Source organism: Anas acuta, chromosome 2 (assembly GCF_963932015.1).
Source record: "Anas acuta chromosome 2, bAnaAcu1.1, whole genome shotgun sequence".
NCBI classification, from domain to species: Eukaryota; Metazoa; Chordata; class Aves; order Anseriformes; family Anatidae; genus Anas; species Anas acuta.
This window is the reverse complement of record NC_088980.1, coordinates 120,821,009-120,839,198: the sequence shown is the minus strand read 5'-3', so window position 1 is coordinate 120,839,198 and position 18,190 is coordinate 120,821,009.

The window sequence follows — 18,190 nt, the reverse complement described above, 5'->3', positions numbered from 1 at the left end:
GTTTTCTTTGTTAGGTATGATCAAGGAACATGTTTCCATTGTTGAACATGGATATAAACTTCATACTCCAGCTTAAGATTTAGATGACAATGGCTACTTTTATTGAACACTTTTAAATAAAAGACCTCATTTGAGGTTTGGGAGATAGGGACCACTAAGAACAGAATAATAGCATCATTTTTAAGGGCATTTGAGAACATTATCACATTTATACTACATCTTTATGAAAAGTGCAAGCCAAGAATAGCAGCCGTACCCTTTGTCTGCCTCTAAATACAAACTGCTGCCTTCCCAGTTGCTCCCTTCGTTTGGCTGACAAAGGTGCTCTCATAGCTGAACAACAGAACAATTTGAATGAATCTGGAGTGAAACTAATCATTACTATTTTTTTCTCTCGAGTTAAGTTTGAAGGGAACCCATTCTCCCATTTAGTTCATTGCTTGGCAATGCCGACACTTTAGCTGGCAGCAGGCGGGGAGCAACATCCCAAGAGCAAGAATTTGGGAACACAGAAAGGTCAGAGCTGTTCTTTCTGGCAGCAGCGCTGTATGCTGCTGCAGAATTGCATTGTTTAAACATCCCATCCGAACTCTGTTAGCTTATTTCTGCTTATGCTAACACAACCAAAGCAGATCAAGCTACCCTGAGTGGGAGGCTCAGACAAGGCAATCACAAACTGCACTGTTACAGAGACTGGAGTGTTCATTAGTAGTGAGGTCTCAAGTAGTAAATTGGCAGTTTAAAAGCCAATCGTGGTGCAATCAGTAGTGCAGCTTTTGTGAAGAGGTGTGGAGACCAAGTCCAGATTTGTGCTGCAGCTGGTTAGCACTGCGTGGCTGACACAAAGCAACTCTGAAGCTGGGGCAGCCAATTAATGCAGAGAACCCGCATAGCGTGTCTTATGCCACTGCTCTCCTGGCAGCTGGTATTTGTCTCCTGCAGTCAGACCATGCCTAGCTGTGACTGTCTTAACTGTCCCAGGGGCCCTTATTTGTTTTTTACAATCCCGAGTTGGTATATCTCATTTAAAATTGCCATAAGAGCAGAGTTAGAGGGCGCGCACGCATTTCCAGGCTGCTCCTCTGAGTGAGCTGTGCTGTTTGGCTGCTTGATTTTTCTTGTTTCACAAATATGCCCACTAACAAAGGAAACTAAGATAAATACTTTTCAGTGAAAGAAAATGATCCTTTTTATTGTTTACTTATACTGGAGCACTTGCTAAGTGATAGCTTAAAACATGTATCTGATGGAAATGAGAAATGGTTTGTGATTTGGAATACACAAAGCACTTGATAGCTATCTGAGCATGTCACAGTGCACAAAAAGTTCACTTCCTAAGGCTCTCTGGGCAGGGCAAGCCACATAGCTTGTTATGGAGGCATTTCAAGAACACAATTATGCTGTTTTCCGTGAACATACAGTACCTATCACATGATCAAAAAGTCACCCCTGTTATGTGAGAGATGCTTTTTCAGTCAAGAGGATGGAAACTGCGTGATTGGCATTCCGCATGTGATCACTCAGGGGATGAGATGTGAATTCACCTCAGACAGCTCCCTGGTGGGAAGCGCATCATGTTGATGAGAGCAACACTGCTGTGGTGACACGAGGGAAGGGTCATGGGGTTGCGAGAGATTGCAGCCTCTGGGATTCACCGATGGACTCCCAGGACGGTGCACTGACCTGCAGCCTGCTCACACCGATGGGTTTTCAGGAAAGGGAGGAGGCTTGAGACAGGGAAACTGTTCTCACTGCTTTAGCAGCTGTGGGTGACCAGCCCCAGGGAATAGTAAGAATTTATAATATAGGATGCCTTTATCGTTTTAATTACCTGTGCATTTATTTAGGTCCCTGATGTTAAAAGGATATTTCTTGCACCTGGCAGCAGCTAAACACTCTGACCTGGAGATCATGAGGATGCAGCGTGCCACCAATCCAAAGAGCTGAGCAGCAGTCTTTACACTTGAAAATCATATTATTGAACTCACATTCTGTCAAAAGGGTTTACAAGAGGTGTGTTCTATATTTTGCTCATACTGCTGGTGATTCTGAGTTCATGAAATACACAGAAAGTTCAAGGTGCTCTTGCTGAAATCAACATGCTGCAGGGAATGATGAAACTGAAAAGCTTTTCTTTATCCCTCTTCCAGACTTAGAACCAACTTCTGCACTAAAAAAAGAAGAAACGTGCAGCTCCCTTTGCTCATACAAATTTTGATCATATCTGTGCACACAAGAAGACTTGGAAAATATTCCAGACTTTTAACTCTTGATTTTCTCAAATCTGTATTTGCAGGAAAAAATAAAAATAAATAAATAAATAAATAAAAATAAGGCTATGGACCCATATTTATCCAGAAATTATTTATATTTAACATGTACCAGTGGCCTTATGTAGTATTCTTTTTTACATGTTTCTGTTCCTTCAGCTTTCCTACTCATCTGTCAGAAACAATTAAATCACTGGATTTTTCATTGTTTGAAATAACTGGTTGCATTACCATCTGGAAACAATACATTTTAAGTGCATAATCACGGGTGTTTGAAATCCCAGGAACCCAACTTTATATGCACAGGACTCGGAGGCAGTGTGCTCAAAAATGTATTGTCAGCTGTGTGATGTACAGCGAAGAGGAAAGGAAAAACGATTCCCAGCCTCTTCTCTGCTGTCTTCTCTCCACTGGCCTCAGTAAGCTAAGGTCAGGTTTGCCTGCAGAGCAAATGAGAACATTTTAGATTGCTCTTATTTGCGTTGAGTTTTAATGATTGCAGCGGGCCAAGGGACACCAGCTGAGCTGTGGCCTGTCAACGTCTCATCCTTCTTAGAGTTCAGTTCCAGTATGAGGCTGGAAAATCAACTTTGTGATCTGTTTCCAGGAAGCGTAAAGAAATGAAGCACATTACCTGGTAGGACTGCTGAGGATAGCCATTCACTGCATATAAGCGCATGGTGGAAAATGCTTTGAGACTCTGAAACAGAAGCTGAATTTCTACAAACCACAACTAAGAGCTATAACAGTCAACTGGTCTTTATTTATACACAAGGGGAGAGGGGAAATTCACAGCCTTATGCACTTCTCAAGATAGCAGCTGTCTCCGTGCCATCTAACTGCCAAAGCTTTTCACCTGACTGATCTGATAGCACGGTGGACTGCTGTTCAAGCTAATAACCAACTCCTTGAGAGCCCTCTGGTAGCAGGCAGTGTGCTGTGTTTGTGTCTCTGTAGGAGATTGTAGTCAGGTAAGAAGCATGGAGAGAAAAGAACCCCAGGAAGTGGATTGGATACTGCACAAAGTGGTTGACGGCAAAATTTTAAAAAGAAAAAAAGGGGTTGTTATTCTGCAAACCAGACCTCTGCAGCCACAGTGGACCAAGCCCTCAGATGGATGTGCAGCCTGACCTGACTGTACAGCCAGTCCCCCATTTAAGAAGCATCAGGAACAGAAAGTTGTCATTTGTGTGCATTACAGTTGTGTGTTACAAAGCTCCCAGGCAGTTTCAAGACACAGTGTGCTAGGTACTGACCATACATATATCTAAAAACACTTTTTGCCTCAAACTTTTTTTTCTATCTTACAAGCATGCCAAAATATTGATAAATGTCAGCACCCCTAGCAAGCTTGCCTCTTAAAGGGTGGCACTTTTCATAGAAGAAAAGACTCTTAGGGTGGATCTAACTGAGCATAACAAATGGCCTAATGGGGTTTAGCCAGGAAAGGTTTCTGCCACTTCTTCACACAGACAAGATGCAGTTAATAAAGGAGGAAAAAGGTATTTAGTGAGTTAGTAACCACTGAGACGCCACATGCATGAATATCCCTGCATGGCCAGAATATACATTTCAGAGGTTCCAAATCCTCTTTTTCTGTGTTTAGAGCTTTGCAAACCCCATTTAGGCTTCTGGAGTCCCTTTCCTATACAGTTCAGAGTTGACATGCAATTGCCTTTCCTTTCTACTCCTAGATATGAAAAGGAATAAATCAGACCTTGGTAGGTACATCCTACTATCAGATTTTTTAACAGATTCAGTACTAGTTGGCTGAGGAGAAAAGCTCAAACCTCCGACCTGTATGACTGGTAAATACCTTCTTGATTAAAAGTGCTTTTCTTAATCAACAAGTTAAAATCCACATGACCAAGTTTACATCTGTGAAATTTATTTCTCCATTGCCAAATCAGTGTGTTTCAGGACAATAAATCATGTCTCTTCTGTGCATTTTTGTAATGCAGATATCATTTTTATTTGAATGACAGCATGAAATGTGCTTGCAAAAATCAATACATCAAATTTCCTAAAACCCACAAGTGGAATAGCACTTGGAACAGGTAACCCCCCCACACCTAAGTTCTGCACTACCAGCAGCCATGTAAACGTGTAAAACTTGACAGGGGGAGGACAGCTTATTGAAGAATAGCGTGAGTGACAAGAAGACCTTGACATAGCTAATGGAAAGGCACTAACATATAGCATCAAAAAAATAAAAAAAAAGACAATGTAGTTCAAACCATCTTACAATAAGAAATTCCGGTTCCAGCTGAAAAGAGCACAGCATAGTCCCAAGCATCTCCAGTAAGTACTAACTGGTTGTATGCTCCTGTGCACTGAGGAAGAGCACTTCCAGCTCCTCAGGACTCAGCATGTTGTATTGTGTGAAAACTGGTGCCCTGCACTGCACAAAGCATAGTGAAGATCACAGAATCACAGAATTTCTAGGTTGGAAGAGACCTCAAGATTATCGAGTCCAACCTCTGACCTAACACTAACAGTCCCCACTAAACCATATCCCTAAGCTCTACATCTAAACGTCTTTTAAAGACCTCCAGGGATGGTGACTCCACCACCTCCCTGGGCAGCCTGTTCCAATGCCTCACAACCCTTTCGGTAAAGAAGTTCTTCCTAACATCCAGCCTAAAACTCCCCTGGCGCAACTTAAGCCCATTCCCCCTTGTCCTGTCACCAGGCACGTGGGAGAATAGACCAACCCCAACCTCTCTACAGCCTCATTTAAGGTACCTGTAGAGAGTGATAAGGTCGCCCCTGAGCCTCCTTTTCTCCAGGCTGAACAAGCCCAGCTCCCTCAGCCGCTCCTCGTAGGACTTGTTCTCCAGACCCCTCACCAGCTTCGTTGCCCTTCTCTGGACTCGCTCAAGCATCTCAATGTCCTTCTTGTAGCGCGGGGCCCAAAACTGAACACAGTACTCGAGGTGCAGCCTCACCAGAGCTGAGTACAGGGGGACGATCACCTCCCTAGCCCTGCTGGTCACAGTGTTTCTGATACAAGCCAGGATGCCATTGGCCTTCTTGGCCACTTGAGCCCACTGCTGGCTCATATTCAGCTGACTATCCACCAATACTCCCAGGTCCTTCTCCGCCAGGCAGCTCTCCAACCACCCCTCTCCCAGCCTGTAGCTCTGCTTGGGGTTATTGCACCCCAGGTGCAGGACCTGGCACTTGGCCTTGTTGAAGATGCTACTAAAAGTTGTATACAATTCCAGATGTTTTTAAACATTTTAAAATATATGTCGTACGTTTTCTTAAATAAAGAAACATCAAAGAAAAGCAGGCTTTTCTGATGTGGGAGAGATGGTCAAACTGAACAAATGTGTTCCCTTTCCTCTTTTGAATAAAATAAATGGCATTTATTGGCTCGTGATATACTGACTGAGGCACACACAGGAAAGAATGTGATTAAATAGCTTTTCATTTGGTGCATTGTTTATGTATTCAGCCCTGATGATAATGTTCCCAAAGACAATCAATCATTGATTTTAATTTACTTTATTGTGTTAAAGAAAAGAGTGAATTAAATGTAGAATTTGTTTAGCCTTCTTCTTGCATTCTGTAATAATCCAGATGGAGCGTATACATTTTCTATTTAGTGGCACTAGCATGATTAAGAAATAAGACTTAATGAGCAGTGCATTTTTAGGGCTCATTAATAAAAGTTGGAGATAGAAAAGATCTATCGGTCACCAAGTTTTTATCTTCACTGTGTTTGAGGGTTTACTATGTAGTCAATAATGATACATTATTATTCATTTATATAGAATTGAGAGGGACCTTAACTGAGGGGTATTTACTAACTATAAACTCAGTGAGATCTTTCTGCCCCTAACTGGCTCAGTCTAAGTCCCTGTGCATGACACAGACTGGGTCTGCTGCAGAAGGATGAAGAGAGATGACAGTCGAGGAGACCAAAGCAGGAATAATTCAGGGAAGAAGCAGGTTTGACAGAAGGAAGAAATATACTTGAAGGAGGAAAAAACATAATGCTGCAACAAGAAATAGGAGACTGGCTTAAAAACAAAGCAATATACAACAGAAGGCACACAGAGAAGAGCAAAGGGTCTGGGGAAGGAATCATAGTGACTCAGCTGGGTTATTAATTTGTTGCAATGCAAGGGTGATAAATTACACCAAGCTCTAGACTTGAATGTTGCATAGCTAGAAACAGACAACTGCAGTTGTGGTACAGGTACAGGCATTTCCTGGACTGCATTTTGGAAAACAAACAAACAAAAAACCTTAATAGACATTTTATGTCTCTTAAAAATAGTACTCAATACACTAGATAAAGGGGGATATTCCAGAAAACCCCCCATATATAACTTGATTTCAAAGGGGAATAAATAATCTCTGTGGCCACCCCATCTCTCTTCTCTCTTTAAGACAAAAAAGTCACAGCCAGAAACATCGTGCAGTAGCATAATAATAGTGCATAGTGAAGGGCAACACAAAACAGACAAGCAAGGAAGGGCTGTAAATTGCACCTAGGCTGCAACATGTTTTTGTTTTTAATGATTAAATGAATTCACGTTACCTGTTTTATGTATCTCCACCTTTACCCCACAGCATTCATACTGTCAAGCCCTTAAAGTGTCCATCACTTTGGTCCTTTTAAGCTTGGTGTGATCCTGTTTTATAGAGACAGTCTTGAATAATGTTGATGGATAACAATGATAGTATCACTTTTTATAGCAATGAAAATGGAGCATTCAAATTAGAAAGGCAATTTTTATAAACCATATAGCTTTGCATTTACCTACAAGTACTCTTTGCTTGATGTATTTCAATGAACTTGATCCTACTGCCTCCTCTTAAATATAAATAAATCTACTTAGTTCTACAGTTGCTATTTTTTATAGTGCTTCCCTGTGGCACATTTAGCAGGGGTATCAGTGTTCAGAATGGTTTGCCTCTGGCAACTACACCTGGAAACCAGGCTGCCTGCAAGCCTGGAGCCACAGGACTGCAGCGCTGAGGGTGCGTATCAGTGACTACTCTAAAAGGGGTTGCTTCCCATGTCAATTGTGTATGGTAAAAATTAAAGTTTAAAAGTTGCACAAAATTGTTATTTTCCTATTCATGAAGGAGACACATAGCTGCTTCACAGTCAGGCTTGAACTTCCACCACAAATCTATGCCTGGAGTTACATTTTTAGTCAAAAAACATACAACTTTGGTCACACTGCAATGTCTGCCATCAGCACAAGTTGGTAAGTTGGCTGGTTTGGATTTTTAACAGGAGCAGAACCACTCCAGGTCACATTCCTGTCTTTTGTGGAGCCCAGGACATCCTTAGGAGACCCCAAACTGGTGACACGTAAGCGTGTATGGCCAGATGAGGGATGCTGCCTGCTGCACGGGCTCTGTAGCTCCCCTGTCACTTCTGCCGGGAAGAGGCAAGCATACATTCTGCCTTGGTGGGTGCATCCCTTCCTAAAGGTTTCTGTTAATGGCTCCACCTTACAGCATCCTAATCCATTGCAGATTGTATGGGGAGCCAGTAAATATATATATATATATATATATATAAAATAATAATAATAATAATTAAAAAAAAAAAAAAAAGAGCAATGAGGTGTTCTAAACTTGTGAGAAGGAGGCAGAAATACATCCAGCAGGTCTTCAAGCCTAGAAACGCTGGGCATGGGCATGGCAGGGGACAGGTCATGGTGTGCTCTAGCAGTTGTTATACCCTGTCTCCTGAAATCACTAAACCCCAAATTAATAAACATTCCTTAGTTTACTACAATAATAACAAGGGGCCCCTATCCCATATCAGAGGTCCATGATGCTAGGTGATACACAAACACATTTAGTTAAATGTTGTGAAGACTTGTGTCAGCAAACAAGGAGGAATTGCTTCACTTACAGCTCTTCAGATTTGCCAAGCCCTGTTTAAATAGAAACTGAGGCAGTGTGAGGGAGTAACCAAACAATATTTCCTGGTAAAAATGAGTAGTGTCTCTTATAAAGAATACCAACATGAAATAGGAAAACAAGCCTGTATTCATTAAATTAATGCAGTGATCTAAGTCCCATGAATTTAAACATTCAAAACATTTTTGTATGAACCCTGGAAAATCTTGTTTATAGAGATCATTAACAGATTAACAATTTTAATCTTTGCTTAATTAGGTTCTTAACTTCTCCCCATTGCAAACCATTTTTAGTCTCAGGAAAATGATTTTCCTTACAGCATTCTCAATTCCTCTTTTTATTCCTTTTTTTCTTTTCTTTAAGTAATTTTCAACAGCTTCCTTAAAAGCTAGTTATTTACTTATTCAGTTCCCTTTCCCCTTTGCGCATGATGCATCTTGAGTAATGGTTCACTGTTTTCTCTTGGGCAGGTAACAAAATCCTTCCATAGATTATGGAAGCAATGAAAATCATGATGAGCTGCAGTAACCGTGTGATAGTTATTGTCCCATGTTTGATGGCAGAATTTCAGTACATATTGGCTCTGAAGCTGGCAGCTGATGGGAAAATTCTTCCCATTTAGGTACACGTACCAGTATTTAACTAGCAAAAAAAAAAAAAAAAAAAAAAAAAAAAAATCTATTGATAGGTTCTGTTCTTAAATAGCAAACATTTTGCATTTCTATACCCTCATATATGTCAGGAAAAGAAAAAAAAAAAAAGGGAGGGGTGGAAGTGCAGAGAAAAAAATCAGGCTCAACATTGGGGCACAGTAATGTTGGAGGAATGTAGAAGACTTCATGAGACCAGAAAAAGGTGTTCTGTTTGTTGCTGGTTTTAGCACTGAACCATAACAGTGCTGGTTTATTAGTATCAGCCCTGCCGATTTAGAGAGCTGGTGGAATTTGCTGTATGTAGTCCTTGGTACCTTTCAAGGTGAATTGAAAAATGAGAGTGAAGAGAGATGAGAGAGGGAGAGGGAAAGAGAAATGTTACAGCTGGTGGTGAAGCAGCTGTGACAAGAGGGTATACAGTGCTCTAACTTATTGTCCTTACCTTGTAAGCAAGCCTTCATTCTTACTCTTCTTGCTTGTTCTTTGTAGTTGTACTTGGTTACAAGTGGAAATTACAAAAGAAGTTGCGAATACCCCCTGCCATAGTGCCTGATACAATAAATTATATAATTATTTAGCCTACAACAGTAGCTAAAAATATCATCCGTAAATCAGGACCCTGCTATGCTACCTACTGTACCGACACACAGTAAAGCTAAATCCTTCTCCCAGTGTGTTTGCACTTGGGGTAGAATAGAAAACGCTTCTTCATGAGCTCTTTCTTGCAAACCAGGCATAATTTTTAAGCTGTCTAGGAAAATAAACCAGCTTTCCTGTCATTTGGCCAGCCTTCAGGTGTGAAGTGCACATGTCAATAACAGCACATTTGCATCATGGGTTTTGTCTTCACTGGGAAACTGAAAAAGAAACTTGGGCATCTGGTACAGTGTGGCAGATTGTCACAACACCACAGGACAGAGTGGCGGTAGTGAAAACAAGATGTTGTGCTGGCTGTCTGAACAGGTCTGTTTGTCTTCTCCTTTCATAGCCAGAAGAGGTCCTGGGGATTGTCTAGGCTATTGTCTGCTAATCCAATGGGTCCTAAACTGAAAATTTTATATGGCACTATCTACTTAATATTCACTCATAGCGATGAGGACAGAAGCTGTAATATATGCTCAGAAAGTCCAGTATTATTTTTTTTCCTCTTCACTAAGAATCTGTATTCAAAATATTGTCTTGATGTCACAAAGCCAGTGCTGCATTTTTAAAACAATAAGTACAAAGAGATGCCATAAAACCTCTTCAGCATCTACTAAAATCTTTGTCCTGATCGCCTGACCCCTCAAAAACCCAGAAGGATTAAAAAGTTCACCAAGGGAACCTACAAGAGTAGGATGGCATTCAGCTGACATTACTTCCAAACAAGGAAAATAGAAAATAGCAAACTCTGTCATGTTAAATGCAAAAATGCTATAAGGCAGGGCAATAAAATTCAGACAACAACTCTCAAAAGCTTTAAGACTAATAATAAATCTTGTTCAAATACACAAGAAAGAGGAAGCTAGCCAGACAAGCTGTAAAGCTAAGAGGTGATGAAGGCAAAACAGAGCTCACAACGATAAGGCCAGGGCAGAAAAGATGACTTTGCATCCATTTTTGGCGTGTAGGTGCCTTCAATAGTTAGGAGCTCAGGCAGAATCCCACAATGAAACACGGTAGCATCACAGTATTGTCTCAAATTGAAGTGTCAAATAGAAAAAGTTTTTGGTCAGAGTGACATGATGAAGAGTAACAAACCTCCAGGACTGGTGTTAGAGGAACTAAATTATGAAGCAGCTGAAATAAGCATTGCAGGGCATAACCTCTCACTTAAAATTGCCTCAGTGTCAGCAAATGTGACGTGCTTCCAGAAGGTATCCAGGGAACATCAGAGGAATAATACTGTACTGCGCAAAGTGCTGTAGCACTTCACAGAATAAATGGGCATCTGGATAAACACTGAAAAACTTTCAGTAATACCTAGGAACCCTGCTCAAAGACCAAGACCCTATTATGCCACTCAGCATAAAAGCGCAGAGCAAACAGATTGCTTCTAGCCCAAACAACAAGCAGGAAAAGTATACACAGAGTGCTAGAGGAGATACAGTAACACAAATAGACTTTTGCAGGCCTTTTAGTTGGGTTTCTGAATGGTTATCTTGCGGCTTATAAATTAAGTGTCTAACTTATGCAGGCCAAAACAGAAAAGCCAGAGGAAGAAGAATCAAAGAGACAGGCATTGGCAAGAGGATTCTTCAGCTTCAGGAAATGGAGCTCACTACAGGACATGGTCAGACTGGTTCAAATAAGCATGGGGTGCAGATATGAGGCTGAAAATAGTCGAGCGTGTGCAGGCACAGAGTAGAAAGCTAGATACATCTGTTTGCCTTATTTTTACTAAAGTAATTTTATCCTGGTGATTCAGTGCCCCAGGCAGCATTCCTCTGGCTCTGAACTTATATTCATACTGAGGTTCCCATCTGTAGATGTGAGGGACTCATTTCATTGCAACTTACCTTTGAGTCCTCAGTAGGATTTAGCATTCACCACATGTTAGGGTTTCTTAATATTTTAAAACCTGTTAAAAATTAATATTAAGATTCCTTCCCTTCTGCTAGGTTTAAAAACATTACATTATTTATGTAGTATTGTGATACTGCAATCACATTATTTTCAGTGCATTTTTTGATTGTACTCAAGACAACTCAAGACAACTTTGGTACTCAAGACCCAGTTCACTGCATACAGGTAGGAGTCAATACTATGACACATTCAGGAGGAGCTGATGCGAAAAGGGAAATAATGCTTCAAAAACCTCTCCTAGTTTTGTGAAGGAGTCAAGGGCAGGTATATAATTCTGGTGCATGTAACTACTTGGATCTCCAGAAGACATTCATAAAGATCCCTTTGAAGAGCTTCTCAAGAACTAAGGTGCCTTGGGATAAGAGGAAAGGTCTTCATAAAACTGACTGACTGACTAAAGGAAACAGCAAATGGGTAATTGTCACAAAAGAGAGGAGTCACCAGTGAAGACCCCACAGGAGACCTATGCTCAAGCTTCTGCCATTTTCTGTATTCATAAATGATTATGAATATCAAAGTGGAAAAGTTTTAAATCATTCACAGAAGGAAAAATGAGGGCTGACTAAGAGGAGTTGCAGAAGGACTTCGCAACACTGTACAATAAAATGCCAAATGAAATTCAATAAAGACAAATGGGAAGTAATGCCAAGAAAAAAAAATCTAACTTTATAAAGCAAAGGAGAAGCTCTCAGCTAGCTATTACCACTCAGGAATGGAATCTCAGAGTTATAATAAATAGTTCTATAAAAATGTCAGCTCAGTGCCTCACAGTGGTAAAAACAAAAACAAGCAAAAATGACCAATTGTTTGGAAAGAAATAGGAAAGAAAACAGAAAGATGTAGTGAGACACTAATATGGGAGGTAGTAATTCCAGTTCCAAGGACAGCTGAACAGACCTGGAAAAGTGGCATCATTGTGATGATTAAAATTAAGTAATGGTTGTCACACAAGGAATAATTAAATCAACACGGATTCCTCAAACAGGAAAGAAAATAAAACTGAGGGGAATATGACTTAGATTTATAAACTCGTAAGAGATATAGGCAAGGTCCCTCCCCATACCCTTTTGGACATTATGCCTGGTTGAATTTTTTGTTAGAGGACATTGTGGATTCCAATAGTTTCCATGGTTTCAGAAAGATCACACTAGCTTGTGGAAGAAAAATACGTGAAGCACAAAGATACACCTCTGAGTCAGAACATCCTTGTGAACCACATTGGAGGCTGGGAACAAATTACTACTTAAATAAAATAAAATAAAAAAAAAAAAAAAAAAAAAAAGCAGTATAAATCACCAATGCAAAACTAAGGAATACAATATTTATCAGATACAATATTTAGCTCAAGCCATATATAAATTTACCGTATTCAACCATGCATGTAAATTGATAGCATAGGAATTTACTTGTTGACATCCTCATTCAAACTAATGTTATTTCTGTAAAGCAATTCTAGTTTTGAAGTTGCTTCTAACAGAGCTCTGTGTTAGTGCAGAACGATAAATTTGAATCAATACAACTAATTGAAGCTAAAGTCACCAGAGAATAGGTAGGTATTTAACAGCGTGAAAACTGGAATTAGAGGTATAGTCATTCTCTAAATGCATTAGAAAAAAACAAGTCTACAATATATGTCACAAGAACTGTTTTCAAAGAAAACGTAAGCATCCAGTACTGTTCAAAGTAAACACAAGTTAGACTGACATTCATATACTGCATGTAAACATATGTACTTGGACAACTGCCTAAGAGCTGAATGCGTGTTCAGTTTTGTTCTACCTGTGACATCTACTGCTCCTGTACTAGCCAGGGAACTAAACCTAATTAAGTAGCTGAAAACACAAAACTGCATCCTGTCGATCCATTAGCAGGCACTTGCAAAGATGTTGTGAGTAAACTACCCTACCAGGTCTGGAGATGGCCCCTCCAGCTGAAGAACATCTCTGTCACTGTTAAACTTACATGTTTACATTGCACCCGATAGCAAAATAAACACAGAATTTCAGTCCCATGTCTGTTAGTGACTGAACTCATAGTTGTGTATGCTCCAGCTCAGAAGTGGAGTATCTCTGAATGGCTTTTAAACCCTAAATGAGAAATAGCTGTAGACATAAGAATGGGTAGAGAAAGGGGGAAAACCAAAGGCTGGACAAGTGTTGACTTGGTGCACATCAATTGTATCATGGCAAGAGAGGTTCACTGCTGCTGGCTTTGCCGTGCTTCCTTCCAGGGAGGTTCTGGGTACTCCCAAAGGGGGGTCACCCAAAGTGCCAGAGGGGCACAGCAGAGGGTATGAGGACAAAGCATTCCCTTGGTTTATCTACTGGCATTCCACATGCATCAGCGTGGATGATCCCAAGATCGCAGGACAGATTACATCCATTTTGGCCTCAAGGCAACAAAGTAGACATGTTGGTAGGGCAGTGTAGGTGCAGCTACTGATGATCTTATATTCAGAAGAAATATTCTACAGAGCTGCCATCTTCAAAACCTGTCTCCCTTTTTTCTTTCAGAAGCATCATTAATATAAGATTACAACAACACATAATACAAAGTTGGGTCTGTCTTTGAAATGCTTGCATTCATGTTACCTATGCAATCTGATTGGTTTGCAAAAATCTTGCCAGAGCAGAACCAGACAAAAAAATTTTGTGAGGCATCCACAGATTTCTGTTTAATATGTGGAGAAGTGGCATCTGTAAGCCTCTGAAATGCCAGGCTTCAAGGTCAAAGCAACAGAACAGCTACACACAGCACAGTGCCAGCAAAGAAGCACTGTATTGCCAGCCAAAAAGTAACAGGTACAAACACGATTAGCATACATCCTAAGCATCCTAAGCAAAGTCAACGGAGGCATCTGTGGAAGAATTATAATCAGAGAAAATGTAACTCCAAAAAGCAAAGCATTGCCTTTTAAGTAAATAAGTCTCATGTCAAAGTGAGGCAGTGCCAAAATGATCAGTCAGAGGAGATGAGTGGGGGCAGGAGGTGGCAGCTTGCCATCCGGCAGTAGGGTTACATAAAAGTGTTGCTCTGTGCTTTGGGTTTTCTACAGGGTTTTTATGGGCACTTATGTGCCTAATTAAAAAAGATTGTGAAAGACACCAAAATGGGAACACTCTTCCAGGCACGCTTAAGTAGGGGAGGAGAAATAATAAAAAAAGAAAAGGAGATTGCAGTTGATGTCTTCTTAAGCCACAATCCTGGGAATCTGAAATGGATGCAATCTGTCCTTTTGTTTCTATATTTCCTTTTCATTGATGGCAACTCTGCCAAATCACAGGAGAAAGTTAATGGCAAAAAAGATCATCTGTTTCTTCCAACTGGTTTGTTGAGTACTTTAAAAATTGGCAGTCTGGAAACATTTCAAGGCAGAAGGGAAAATATTCATGTACCCACACATCAAAGTGTTTCTAAAGACTGAGCATACATAGTTCTGAACACTTCTCAGGTGATCAAAACAGAAATGCATTTCTAAAATGCTGCTTACAATATAACAGGCAGTAAGCCATGGACTACAAAAATGGTTGTTCAAACTGAAGCATTGACTGACTTCGGAGCTAAATGAGAAGCAAAAAGGGTCCTCTGGGGGGGACAGAGAGAAGAATGAAATATTAGATTGAGAAATTAATGAGACTATAAGCAGCAGAAAGAAATTCTGATGACAGAAGGGTGATAGTAGGAAACAGCTATGGAAGAAGAAGGAGAAGGGGAAGGAGAAAAGGAAGGAGAAGGAGAAGAGGAAGGAGAAGAGGAAGGAGAAGGAGAAGGAGAAGGAGAAGGAGAAGGAGAAGGAGAAGGAGAAGGAGAAGGAGAAGGAGAAGGAGAAGGAGAAGGAGAAGGAGAAGGAGAAGGAGAAGGAGAAGGAGAAGGAGAAGGAGAAGGAGAAGGAGAAGGAGAAGGAGAAGGAGAAGGAGAAGGAGAAGGAGAAGGAGAAGGAGAAGATTATCAAATAACAATTTTCTAAAGATCATTTTTGTTGTTTTAAACTGAAGGCATTGCAAGGTACTTGCAGATGGAATTAAATCATCTTTGGGAAAAATGTTTAAGTAAGGATAATTCGCTCTTATTTTTGCCTTTGCATTCTAGTCAAAAAAAAGAACCCACAAATTAATTTGAATATTAAATTTTCATCCAGGGTTGAAAACTTACTAACCATTAAATTTCCATGTATTTGGAATATTGTGCCTTGTCTGCATTTTGCATGCTTCTTGTTATGTTCCACATTGAGGTAAATCTCATCCAAATATTGTTTTAGGGAGACAATAGTCTTGGTTTCATAGTTAGCAGTGAATTAAAATTTAATGCATTCTGAGAATGTTCTTTTTACCTTTATTTGTTCTGTTTTCCATTTCCAACATAAAGCTGTAAGTTATGGTCCCACAGCAGTATCTAGTGACCTGTACACACAGACATCCTCTTGGAGACCTCACCTTCCTGGCAACATGAGTGTGTCCATGCAAAGGCACCACACACTCTTCAGGCCTTTACAGACCTGTTAGAGAATGGGGAACATGCAGAATGTTGTGCATGTGCTAACTTTGCCAAACAGTCCTGCCCTTGACAGTGCAAACCAGTCTGCCGTGAAACAGAGCATTAGGTAAACCAATATCTATAGGTCTGTTGTGTGCAGACACCCAGGGAAACAGACATGATAAAATTGTGTTTACTATCAGATTACTCTCTTCACATCGTGGGAATACCCTTGAAGTGTGACAGAAGACATAAGCTTGGCTGACCTACATGCTTGACTTGTGCTACATGACAGCCATGAACTCTTTGCATTGCTCCTGAGCATTTTGTGAAGACTCTTTGATGCATGGCCTCACCATGCTAACATTGAGTTTCAGCATGTACGAAGTGAAACAAGCAGCAAGGACCTGGAGCATCAGCCACCCCCACTATAAAGGACATAGAACCATGCTGCTGCATCAAGAAACCCACAGAGAAACCAAGTTCAATCAGCTCTGCTGAGAGCCACATCGGACCATACTGTGTTTAGCTTCCATTACCTTCTGCACTGCTGACTTAAACTGTTGGTAAACATTGTTTTATGAACTCAAGAGTTGCTCCCAGGCACTGCACCTTAGCCTACCTTCAATTTTGCTGCCTTCCTTCTAAAATAAACAGGATTTAAACACATGAAAACAAACAAACAAACAAACAAAAATGAACAGTCTAAAAGCAGGCAGAGTATCAGCAGATAGAGGCTGGCTGTGTTTACCAGCTCTGCTTGGGCTTTGCTCTCTAATCTGACTGCAGTAACGATGCTCAGAGTATCACACAATTTCTTAGTGCTTTTGTATAGGCGAGAGTGGGTACCAGAAGCAGCACAAGGAAAATGTTACAGCTAATGCACTACTAATGAAGAAGAAAGGCTCTAGAGTGAAATACAGAAATGGATCCAAGCCAAACATTTTGAATCCAAATTGCTCCAAATGTTCTAGGGTTATTGTTCAGACTCAGTGGTTTGAGAAGCGTTTGCCCCTAGGTGGCTACTAGAAGGAAACCAAGTCATCAAGATGAAACTGTCCTGTGATGAATTTTTTGCAGCTGCTGCCCAGGGGGTACACAGTGCTCAGACACGTGGAAGAAACAAACTGAACAAGGAAGCAAGATCTTGGACATACACACCACTTTGTTTCCTTCAATGAGGTTCTTCTTTTTCCAAAGGAATATGATCAGATGTATAATAAGGATCCTCCTCTTTGTCCCAGTAGGACTTCAATAGGACTCCAGCACATTTCAGAGGATTAGAAATTTGGGATGGGAAGGACCACTGGTGAATGGCCTGAATAATTGTGATGGTCAGTAAAGGCACAGTAGGGCACAACAGGTGTGGTGGAGCTACAAATTCATTTGACATATCCTAAAGCACAAAGTGGTCTGCAGACCTTAAATTGAAACAGTCTTAGATCCATAATGCTATTTGGTGTATTTGGTTTTTGTTCTTCATTCATATTAGGAAATAGCATAAGGCATGACAATTACCAGGCACCGGATATCCCATCTTATATTCTGCACTATCATCTCTGTCACAATTTCCTCCAGCTGAGATGTAGTTTGAAGCATCCAGATGGCCTGCAGGAACTGCTGACCCCACCCACCAAGGGCAGTGTCATCTGCTAAAGAGGAAAGCCACATCATTTTTTACTGCCCATCTCACTGCTGATGGATCTGCACTGGAAAAAAATAAAAACCGATCCCCATCCCTGTCCCAAAAGCACTGAGAAACTTATGTAGTGACACCAGCAAAAGAAGCAGTGTCAGTACTAATGGTGCCCTCAGGCTCTCCCAGAGCCTTTGTGTCATTCTTCACTTCAGGCTGCATTTAAGCATTACACAGCTTCCTACGTTATCTGAAGCAGAACATGGTGACCATGCCACAGCTTACAATAGCTGCATTACCAAAAAGCATGCAAATAAGCTGATTATGTACATTCATTTTGTGTCATGCATGGAGAGGGACAAAACTCGACAGTGAACATTTTCTTTTTACTTTAATATTATTGAGACGTGGAGTGATTCTTAAGCATTATCCTTCAATGCCTGGGATGTAAAGCACTATAAACCAGTGTTCTGTCTAGGTGTGAGTCTGTGTAAACCAGTGGTAGACAACTAACACACATGGGCAGCACCAGGCTCCAGAAAGGCCTGGGCCATTTCTGTGCAAAGTTGTCTCAACTTCTATTATACATACAACCCAGGTTTGGTCTATTGGGCATAACAGCAAACATGGGTCCTAGAACATGAAACCTGCAACTAAGTCATGCATGTTACTGCGAATGCTTTGTCCATTGAACCGGC